General features: G+C 33.8%; 1 pseudogene across 1 annotated transcript; it reads right to left on the bottom strand.

Annotated features, from left to right (window-relative positions):
- Positions 1 to 252: 252 nt before the first annotated feature.
- On the bottom strand, positions 253 to 8128 carry LOC147389356 (chaperone protein dnaJ A6-like; annotated as a pseudogene). Its single transcript, XR_015170585.1, has 6 exons — positions 7837 to 8128; positions 2107 to 2444; positions 1729 to 1862; positions 1506 to 1627; positions 912 to 1109; positions 253 to 805 (listed from the first exon to the last, which is right to left on the bottom strand). The product of XR_015170585.1 is annotated as a chaperone protein dnaJ A6-like (transcript).
- Between the last annotated feature and the right edge of the window lie 4023 nt (positions 8129 to 12151).

Below are 12151 nucleotides of genomic sequence, written 5' to 3'. Positions count from 1 at the left end.
CTGGAACTAGCTTCTGTAAAGAACAAACCCTTAGTTGCCTAAAACGCCAAGAAAACTCTAGCCAATCGGACTAGGATCCAACCCATAGGATTCAAATGGGTACTTAATAAACGGCTCACAACCCAATCTGCAAAGTGGGTGAGGTGAGACATTCATAATGTTCGTAAATCCAATAGGGTTTGGGTTTATTACAGACTGAATACTGCCTTTTTAACCATCCAATTTTATCCAACTTTCTGCAAGACATAGCAATGAGTGCAGAAATATAGAACTTGATCTCAAATGTGTAAAAGCTTCACTAATATATTTGACGAGAAAAATAAAATAGCACAAAAACTAATAGGTTCCTAACTAGAAGATTATCTCGGTTAAATGTCAAAGACATATAAAATACCTCCACAAACTGAGCACACAATCGCCTTATCTGATGGTCGGACCGAGGACAAGTACAGGGGCACGAGATCTAGTAGAGCCCAAGGTTTCTATTGCTGGGCACACTGCACCCAAGGCATTGATGATTCTTCTTAATTGTCATCATAGGCCTCTCGCTTTTGCTGTTGCTTCTGCCTCATTTCCTCCTCAATGTTGACATCATGCAACGTGGTCTCCTCACACTCGTCTACCTCCACCTTAGACAAGTGTTTGCTTGGCCTTGGGGGCAAGATCTTCTCCAATGTCCAGCACTGGTCGGGGGAAATAATCCCAGAATCTGGGAAATCAACATTGAACTGGATGTATAAACGTCCCTTCATGAAAGGCCTCTGATAGTGAGGCATTCTTTCATCATTAATCGCCTTGCTTTGACCTGGATCAGAAATATCAGATGATATAGGTAACAACTTTATATTCTATATAACCAAGAAAAAAAAAATTCAACAAAGAAAATTGATGCACAAGTGTTGTAATAGTACCAGGCTTGATGACCCCTCCAGGATTTTATTTTATCAGGAGTTTTCTGCCATCAAGATGAGTTAGGGCGAACTGAAACCACAAAGAGATTCCGTCAAGCTGAGTGTGCGCTCTACATAGAGATTGTCAAACTTGCTCTTGAACTTCGGGTGCTCCTACAGTTGCAATACAAAAACAATGTCCCCTGTAATCCTATTGGGCTGCAAAGTTGAAAAAAGCATTGCTAACTGTCGAATAAACTTTGGAAAGAGAGACCCCCACAGTAAAATCCAAATAAGTCTTTTTTTTTTAGAGCTTCTATTGGCACTCCAACTTTTACTTATTACACCCCAATTAAAAATAAAGAAAATAAGTGAAAGGTTGAGAACAAGTAAAAGTTGGGGTGTCAATAGAAATTGTTCGAACGAGTGTTATAATGCTTTGTAATGTTGAGATTATAATTTGAGTGAGCCAAACCTTTGTAATGTTTTGAAGAGTGTGTTTTAATCGTTAATTGGGGTGTGATAAATAATTTAAGAAATTGGGGTGTACTACGAAAAAGTTGGGGAGCCAAGAGCGGCTCTCTTCTTCTTTCTAATTAATTTTTTTTTTCTTACAGCTTCACCAGCTACTCCCTGGAAGACTATCTTTTGTCCGTGTCGCATCCCTTTCTCGACATGCACCTCCAACACTTTCTTCTCCTGAGTAACCTTGTTTCCTTTGCACTGTTCACACCTCACTTATATCAACAAACAATGAACCCCCATAAAAAATAAATGAGGATCCATGGCCACAATGACGACTGGAGAAAAAAAAAAATACTATGGCCGTGTTGGGTACCTGAGCCTCTGCTTTCAGGACAGATATGTTGCATCTGTTGCATCATGCCGGGTCCAATCTGTCGGGTTGAAATCTTCATTCCTGTACCTTGGCATCCATAACATCTGCTAGATGCCCCCGTCTTCAAACCTTTCCTGAAATGTTAAGGCCACAAGTTAAAAGTGAATCTGATATCTGACACTACTTAACAACAGATGTCATGACAAAAGGAGTGATCAGTTTTGTAGAGATGTCAAGTGAGAGACTTTCTTAACAAATGGCTTTCCTTAAAAAACTCCGCAGCCTACACAGTGCTGCATCATGGATTGATTTGTCAAGTGTGTCCCAAATAGCAAATAATAGAAGAAGCATATAAAAGAACGGATAGAGAGGATATACCCTTTACACTTCAGGCACACTACATTTCTAGATAGAGAGAGCTTCTTTGATGTTCCATTATATAAATCTTCCATAGACACCTTCAAGGAATGGATTACAGATTAGTTTATTAGAGAGAGAAAGAGACTATGGAACAGATCGAAAAGCAAACAAATGAAAAAATATTGAAAACACCACAATTTCTCACCACCAAAAAATGATTCAAATATATCAAAAGGATTGTGAGAAGCACCGCTTCCTCCCATTCCCTCTTTAAATGCATCATCTTCATATTGGTCATAGATTTCTCTCTTCTCAGGATCACTAAGAACTTCATAAGCTTGAGCCAACTCCTTGAACTAATCCAACACCAGTAGATAAGATATTTAACAATAGGAAGACAACCACAAGAGTTAAATAAAAGGGGAAATTATATATATATTTCGTAAAAAAAATCAGAATTTTTCGAAATTAGAAGTAGCAACCTTTTTCATTCCTTAAACGGCCGAAAAAGTATTTAAAATTTTGTTTTTTAAAAATTAGTAATAAAATAATCGGATTTTTGACCCTTAAAGAGTCGAAAATGTCTCTCATCATTTCCATCCAAATTTTCTCTCTCTTCGAATATTTAAAAAAATATTAAAAGTTTCGACCCTTTAAGGGCCGAACTTTTCTCTCTCCTCCAAATTCTCTCTCTTCGATTTTCTCCCTCCTCCATTTACCACTTTTCTCTCCACTTTCTCTCGATTTCCTTCTTTCACCGACAATAACCATTTCAATTTCTTCTTCTTCTTCATTCATTGGTTTCAATTTCAACTAATAAAGGTAAAAAAATTCACTTTTCCCTCCATTTACTTACATCTTAATCAACGTGATCATGATCATGATCAAAATTGTGATCATAATCATGATCGTGATCGTAATCATGATTTTGATCAAAATCAAGATAGTGATCGTGATCCGCATTGTAAGACAATCATGATCACGATCTTTAATTAATTTTAAATTTAAAAATATTCGAAGAGAGAAAATTTGGAGGAGAGAGAAAAGTTCGGCTCTTAAAGGGCCGAAACTTTTTATTTTTTTTATTTAAAATATTCAAAGAGAGAGAAAATTTGGACGGAAGTGATGAGAGAAATTTTCGGCCCTTAAGGGCCGAAAATCAAATTATTTTATTACTAAAATTAGTAATAAAAAAAAACACTTTTTCAACCGTTTAAGGGCCGAAAAAGTTTCCTACTTATAATTTCGAAAAATTCTGATTTTTTTTTTACGAAATATATTTTACTTTTTATTTTTTTAAATAATTTCTCCTAAATAAAACTAGAGGATGAAACTGAAACTTGGATTGGCATAAGCACATTTCATTCCATGTGCCACATGACACAAAATGCCACTATGCCACATGCACAAAGATTGTCATGCAGGCTAATCCCAAGTCACCTGGTGAGTGGCGTAAGCCACCGCATACGATAGACACAACACTGCATACCTAGTTACACCCCATGTCACCATGCACAGTGGCATGAGCCTCATACTGTATAGATACATAGTGTGTCAAAAAAGACACCATATAGGCTACTTCCAATCATCTCAATGTCACGCGCCGATTAAGGCAAACACCACTGATGCATGGGGTAAGATAGAGGGTACGATTTAGTGGTTTAAGAAAGAGATCTTCTGGGTGCCTTTACATGGTTGAGGGACAACACCCCCTACCAACAAAGATGCCCAAACAAGGTTGGCTGTGCAGTAGGAAGCAAAAAAGTGGACTTGTGTGACAGGACCAACAAACTAGCCCGCATGTTGTATTGACATGCGTCAGAGCCAAGAACGGTAGCCACGTCACTTGGGGCTATTACTATCTTTGATGTGAAATGATCTCCTTGAGATTAAAAAGAACATCTCTTTGGAATTAAAACTTCACCTTGAGATCCCCTTCACGCTAAACTTGACTCTTTTTCTTTCTTCCTCACTGTCTCCCTCATCTCCCATACCAAATCGTCGTTATATATGACTTGTATGCTGATAATTGTACAAATTGATGATATTTAGCCCCTAATTTGTGGTAATTAATTAATGTTAATTTGGTTAATATAGCCTAATTAGTTGAATTTTCATTTTTGTAGGTGTTGGAGGTTCAAAATGGGAGAAAAATGCTAAAGATGGATTTTTGGTGAATAAAACATGGAGGAGCAACTATGAGACAAGTTAAAAGAAGGGTCAAAGAAAGAAAAATTTCTAAAAAGTGAAAATCTCTACATATTTTTTTTACGTAAAAGCACTAAATCCTCTCTTCTTTTGTCTTATTTTAAAAGATCTCATACATCTCTCCAATATCTTTTGTAGTTTCTATTTTTCTTTCTCTGTCCTCCACATGTTAAATTCTCTCTCCTCCCATCTCTCTCACCTTATATTTTAATTTGTTTCTATTTTTGTCTATTCTCCGACTATTATTTATTTCTCTAAACTTTTCATTATTATTATTTTTCTCCAATCTTCCTCTCTAATCTCACTTCCTCTTTAATTTCTCTTTAATTTTCTAGGTTTTTTATTTAATAATTTTGATGGACTCGTCTATAGAGATTGTTGGTTAAAATCCTAGCTAGTGCTAAGGGTGAAACTCAAAGATTGTAATTTTATTTCGATCAACAGAGATGGATTAATGTTTATATTTTTTTTGGATTGATCTAAGGTAAGTTATTTTTGTTTAATTCTATATCTATAAATTCTTTTTGAGTTTTTGTTTACGATCATCACATTGAATGCTTAAAAATTTTCCTTGATTCATTGTGGATGATCGTTACATTGATTGCTTAAATAATCCTTGTGGTATGCGAATGTACTATACGTGACAACCTTATATTTTCCAAAATATTTTAGAAAATAAAATAAAATTTTAATTGTTATATCATTCGGTTAGGTAGAATCTTTATTCGAAGCTAACCGAAAAAAAAATTGAATGAATAAAATTATGATTTTTTTTATGGAATAAAATTGTGATTTTTTAGTAGACCACTAATGCCTTAACGCTTTTTAATTTTGTTTTAAATCTTTTAATTTTTGCTCCATACGAAAGTGTAAAAAATCATCTTTTTCATATTTTAAGTTAAGTCTTCTTTCAATTCATCAATGCTTTATTTCAATTTTTACACAATTCTTGTGGATTGACCTTTGCCTCCTGAGATTGTATTACTTCGCTACAACCCTATACTCGTATGCCCATACGCCCACAATCACACATGTTATTATTCAAAGAGTTAGGACATGACCCCAAATATAGTTTGGAAGGTATAACATGATCTATGTAGCAAAGCCTACCTAGTTAGGGGTGGGCATGTCTCGCTTGATGATGATGGTGACATTATTTTACAAACTATACTTGATTGAAGTATCAGATATAGAAAAAGGCATATAATTTCATAGCAAACGAAAAATTCTAGCTTGTTATGTTAATAAATATATTTTAAGATTTCCCCAAACTGATTCTTAATAACTATCCATGACTAATCATCATAAAAGCCTTATCCCAAAATTTTGGGGTTGGCCGGATGAAGTTATTCCTCCGTTCAATTCTCTACACATCTTATGTTAATTCAAGTGTGTTCATATCCACTCTCACTATCTCAATCCACATCTTCTTTCTTTCTTAATCCTCTCTTTTAAAACCTTCAATTTACATGTTCCTTCAAAGTGGAGATCCCATTGACTTTCAATACACACCACACACAACCATCACATCACCCTTCTCTTAGTTTATCACTTACTGGGGCTATTTCATTTTTATGAATGCATGCATTTCTAATTTAATCTTTCTTAGCTTTTCTACTTGTCCATCCCAACATCTCTTACTTTGTTACACTCAATCTAGGAACAACTTGCTTGATTGTCCAACATTCAGCTCGACAAACCATAACTAATCATATTGTTGTTTTATAGAATTTTCCTTATAATTCCATTGGGATGTGTCTGTCACTCAATAATTAAGAAGTATACATCTAACCATTCAACTCTAATTGTATGGGAACATCCTTATGAATAATAGAACCACTAGAACAAAATTGGTCATGTTGAGATATTTCTTGGCCATCAATTTTTACTAGGCATTCCTCTACATCTAAGACGAATAGCATACATTCTATGTAGGCAATTGATAATAGATATGCGAAAACAAATTCTTTAAAAAAAAAAAAATGTCTTAACCGACAAACCCATTAACCAGCTGACTCAATAAAATGCGAGGAAAATTATAATTATTTCCTTGATAATGGAATTAATGAATTTTAATATGCAAACAAAAGATTAACTAAAATCTCCTATAACCCTAAAATAAACTACTATGACCTACCTCCTTATGATGGTGCCTGGTCTCTTAACTTATTATGGCTTTTCACTTTCCAATTATGCCTTTATAGTAAAAAAGAGGTATTTGTTCTCCTTCCTCTTCTATGCAATGAAAAACAAGTTGTGTGAAAAATAATAAAGGAGAGTCTCACTCCCACCAAAATACAAGTGCATAGAATAGAAAAGAGAAAATCATAAATTATTACGAATACCCATCTCTTTTAGACTCTGGAGGAGAATTGGGGTTTGGAAGTATGTTTCGACTCTTATATTATCATAAGCCCCAAAACAACTGTAACCCAACCTTCCATTTTCTTTATTAATGGTATTCTTCAATTGCTCCTAATTGCTCAAAACAAGAACCTTACCTCTAGAGAGGTTAATTTAAGGGAGAAGTTGTTCATAAATTCTACCTATTTGTTGAGCTAATCAGAAAATTCTCCAACTCAAGAGTGAAAATGATATGTAATGCCGCTGAACCAGCGAATCACCATGAAAACATAATTGCAATAGATCAGTGTATTTAAGGGCAAAAGGCGCAAAGGCCTCCTAGTGCTTGAGGCGAAGGCAAGGCATACGCGTAAGTAAAGTAAGGTGCAACAAAATTATAAAAATTAAAAATTAAATAGTGAAAGGTAGATTCTACATATTTTACAATTATAACAAGTATAAATGTGAGTTTTTACAAACAAGTTAAAAGTATTCAATACTTCAAGAAGAACGAACAATAGTAAAAGAAAAAGTAGAGAGGAATAAGGAGAATTATAAAGAAGGGTAGAAAAAGAAGTATAAGTGGGCCAACAACATGTGTTGTTGCTGCTATGACAAAACAACAACTATGGCTAGCCATGGGTGGGTTCTGTTCAGGCTTAGTTGAGCACTAACCAGACCCTAAAAAGGTGGACTCAACCTTAGACTAGCCTAATACCCTTATCGGGCGCCTAAGCCAACTAAGTCCTAACAGGCCTGGGCTAAGTAAAAATCACCAAATGTAAAATTCAATATTTTTAATGGTAACAAAATTAAACTTTCCAAATAAATTTCATTTTACATGTAAAAAGTATACAATCAAATCTGAAAAGAATCAACTCGGCACGCCTTGGTGCTTAAACTGCCTCGCCTCACATGTATTAAGGTGCCTTCGGTCTGCCCCGCCTTGAGGCGCACTAAGGCACTCGCCTTGACTACACTTATAGATTAATGACCACTAAAGTTATTATCAAATCTTACACCAAGGAACTTGATGACCCAATCAGCCATTCTCCAAAATGCTAAAGAGGGACATTCTTTAATTTGAGTTTTAATTTAAATATGACTTGAATTATTCATCTTTAAATTTAATCACTTAAGAACAAAAATATTAAAAAACAACATGCCCCAAAGACAATAAGAGTGGAAAACATTCACCTTCTCAGGGTCCCCACCCTTGTCTGGATGAATTTTATAGCAGCTTTTCTAGATGCCTTCTTTAGCTCATCTGGATTTGCACTTTTTGAAACACCCAGAATCCCATAGTATTTGGTGTTGTCACTCTTCTTTGGAGCACGTCCAAACATGATTGAAGAGTGTCAAATCGCCACTAACAAAAGTAAACAAAGCTGAACTAAGAACCTCTGAAGATACTGAACTCAACATAGAAAATAAAATGTAAACAAATAGCAAATACACAAATAAGTATAGCATTAATAACAGAACAGCCACAAACCTATTGAAGCTATCAAAAGTTAAGACAGCTGCTATTGGCACCCCAACTTTTATTTATCACACCCCGATTTCTAGAATTATTTATCCCACCCCAATTAAAGATTAAAACACACTATTCAAACATTACAAATGTTTGGCTCAACTTATTATCTCATAATTACAAAATATTATAACACTCATTCAGGCAATTTCAGTAGTTGTTTACAATTAGGATTAGGCTCATATAAAGTCCTAAACCTAAAAATAGAAATCTAACCAAAAAAAGATAGCTCTTATTGGCTCTCCCAACTTTTACTTATTACACCAATACACCCCAATTAAAAAATAATAATAATAAGCGAATGATTGAAAATAAGTAACAGTTGGAGTGCCAATAGAAGCTCTCAAAGTTAATAACCCCCTTATGAAGCCAAATAAAAGAAGATATTTTATATTAACAAACCAACTTTCACTTATAGCACACCAATCTATATGTAAACAGTCATTTAATTTTGGGATTTTCCCCAAAACGTGCGCAACTTATGTCCAAATTCTGGTTTGGATACACTGTTCATTTTAATTCCCAAAACATGCATTTCGAGTGAATTCGTCATTTTTATAATCAATGAATTCACTGGTAGATCTACAAATTCATAGATATTAAAAGTTACGAACTCACGAGTTCTTAGGTTATAAAAATAACAAATTGCATGTGTTTGGGAATTAAAATGAACAGTGTACGAAATGGAGATTCATCCTTTAATTTTAGAAGGATTGCTGTGTTGTAAGTAAAAGTTGGTGTGCCAATAGAATTTCTCTAAAAGATTCAGCTTGGAATCTTTGCTTTACATTAGTTAAAATGTATTGGTCAATAAATAACAAACATAATAAAAATTCAGCCAGATATCAAAATCAAACATCAAAGCTGCATAAAATTTGGGGAAATTCAAATGAAATTCGACTCAAATATTAAAACCAAAAAAAAACAAAAAAACAAAAACAAAGGGAAAAAAGAAAAAACCATAGAAACCAAACACAAAAATCGGTATTAAAACCCTAATAAACCAACAGAATCAAATAACCCAAGCAAAACATCAGATTTAGGACTAAAGATTCGTCGAAGGAAAAATAAAAATAAAAAACCAAACTCAATCAAATCTTAAACGCCTAAATCACATCGCCTGGTTTATCCATAAAAAATCTAAGAATTCAAGATCAAAATAAACCCATCATAGAAAGGAAATCAAATCTGAGTCCAATTTCATGGTTAGTTCCAATGGATCAGAAAGTACAAACCTCAGAGAGAGAGAGAGAGAGAGAGATTCGTCTCAATCTCTAAGGAGTCTGGCGCTTCGGAGAGGAGTAGGTATCTTTGTTGAACTTGAAACTCCACTTACGAAGAAGGCATGCCCGCGGGTAGTTCGGGCAGACTATAATCATTCAGGTGTATTGGATTATAGCCACGCGTAAGGGTGTGAATGGTAGGACTGCAACTTGGGCAGACTGACTCGGACTCAACTCGATTGATGTGCGGACCGAGTTATGTATCACATGAGTTGATCCTGCTGAACTAGAATAACTCAACCTGACCTTAATTCAGATCGAGATCTAGTCGAGGGTGGTAGAACTAGGAGTACAAGTAAGTTCGGGTGGGTTCAGTTTAGAGTCAAATTAGAATCAAACCGACGAAAGTCAATTTCATTATATGAGAATCAAAATCGAATCAAATTGCTCTATAACCGAATCAAATCAAATCGACCCTAATTCGATTCGATTTCATGGGTTGTCAAAAAAATTTATATGCAAGCTAAACTCTACTTTGAAAACAAAAATGTTAAAAGAATTAAGGATTAACCTGTTTTTTTAGTACACATGACTTACGTTTATTGGTTGTTGAATTTTTTTTTTTTTTTAAAGATAAAAAGGGATAGTTAATTGACCAATACCACATAATAATTATTATTATTTTTTTGTTGTAAAATATAAAAAAGGGATGGTTAGTTGACTAACCCACCACTACAAGAAAGAGAGAGAGAGACTAGAGGAGGGAAAGAAGGAAAATATATCAGATTATATTTTAAACCTTAAATTAACAAGTTTGTTTGATTCTCGTTTGGCTTGATTATGTACAAAATCTGAATTAAGAACCAAATCGAACCCATCCGTTCTTCATTTATTTAACCCAAAATCGAACTGTTAATCAATTCAAACCAGCCCAAAATTCACGATTTTATTCGATTCTCAATTCGAATCGAATTAAGTTGTACCCCTAGATATTATATGCCCTTCTTAATGGATAAGGATCCATAGATTCATGAAAAATCAACTCATATGATTACTCACAATCTGCACAGTGTAAATGTGAAATTCAACGATCAAGATAAATCATAGGGATATGTGATGGATTTTTAAGATACATATCTTATTTCAATAGTTGGATTTTATGTTTACACAATTGATATTATGAGTGAACGTATGAGTTCTCCTTTCATGTGTCATATAAATAAAAAATTTATATGTATTTCAACAAGTCTAACCGCTTCAAAACAACTTAATTTAGGTTAATCCGAGCTCAACCCAAATTTAAAAGTTCAATCTCAAGTGTTTGAGTTAGACCGAGTCATGGATAAGTAGAGACAAGTTCATACTGGTCCAAAATTAAACGAGTGTTCAGACATATATTGAAAATAAATCTCAAGTTGGATTGAGCATTTCAACCAATAATTGACCAAGTCTTTGGTAGGATTATGTTTAGATCATCAATCAAATCCAACCATCAACCAATCTTAATCTAGTTATTCAAGATCTAGATTGATGAAAGGGACAAAGATAATTCCACCCAATATCTTGTCATATTTGTTGTGCATTAACATTCAATCTAGTGGTATACCACCAAGTTTTTATTTATTTATTTTTTTTTTGTGCGGTACAAGTAATTTCAAATTTAATTTGAAGAATGTCATTAAACAACCTATATAATAACATATAATTGTAGGGTCCACTTTTGCTATAGTTTAGTAAGAGAAAAATCCACTCAGCTATCCTTGTGTGGGATAAACTTTTTATTTGTAGGGTCTTATTATATTTCTTTTGCTCTTTGCCCCCTGTAATTTTATTATATATATTCTCTTTTACCTCTTGAATTCATTTTATTGTTTTTCATTTTTTATCTTTTTAATTTTTTTTTAAATAACATTTAAAAAAAAAAATCTCACTTTTATCTCTTTTAAATCAAAAGATAGGTCTATGCCTACTTCTAATTTTACTATATTTTCTTTTTTATTATTTTAATTTATTTTATTATTTTATTATTTTTTACTTGGATTAATCTAATTTTATTTAACAATACCCCTCCAACTTTATTTTTTTTTCTCACTTTTACCCTCATTAACAGAACCCCAAAGAGGATGATGAACTCTTGTTAATGATAAAGTTGATACATATCAACTATATAAATACACACTCGGCCCACTCCACTCATAATCAATTGGCTACCCATATATTTGGTCACCAAAACTCGAGGTTAGGTGCCCATGTATTCCTCTACTAAAAAGAGAGGTTAATGGTGGCAATTGAGAATTCAGTATAGTGTGGTACAGTGGAGTACCATAAAAGAAACATCTCTCTCATTCTCTCTAGATAGAAACGATGAGCTCTTCATGGGATTTCTGGGTAAAAGAATCAATATACAGATTAGAATCTGTGAATCTCATTGGAGATCTTAGACCCATTTCCCTCTCAATCCCTAAATAATCAATGATGACTTCGAGACCTTCAATGGGTTGCGATTGTGGGATCGATTCTCGGTGGAAGTCCAGATTACAGAGTCCACATTCCAGAAATGGGTTAGAAAAAAAAAATTCTCCTTTTTTTATTATAACAAACTCAATGCATGCATTCATGTCCTTCTTCAGTGGTATTTGTTAATTTATTTTGATTCATTATTTATTTAAAAAATGATGAAGAATGTTGTTGATTCCATCATGGCTCTTTAACATAGTTTATAAACATAATGAGAGAGAGAATCATTATTGACTAA

The sequence above is a fragment of the Akebia trifoliata genome, chromosome 12 (assembly GCF_017979445.1).
Source record: "Akebia trifoliata isolate Shusen 1 chromosome 12, ASM1797944v1, whole genome shotgun sequence".
NCBI lineage: Eukaryota > Viridiplantae > Streptophyta > Magnoliopsida > Ranunculales > Lardizabalaceae > Akebia > Akebia trifoliata.
Note: the sequence above shows the minus strand (reverse complement) of the source record. Positions and strands in the feature narration are given on the sequence as shown.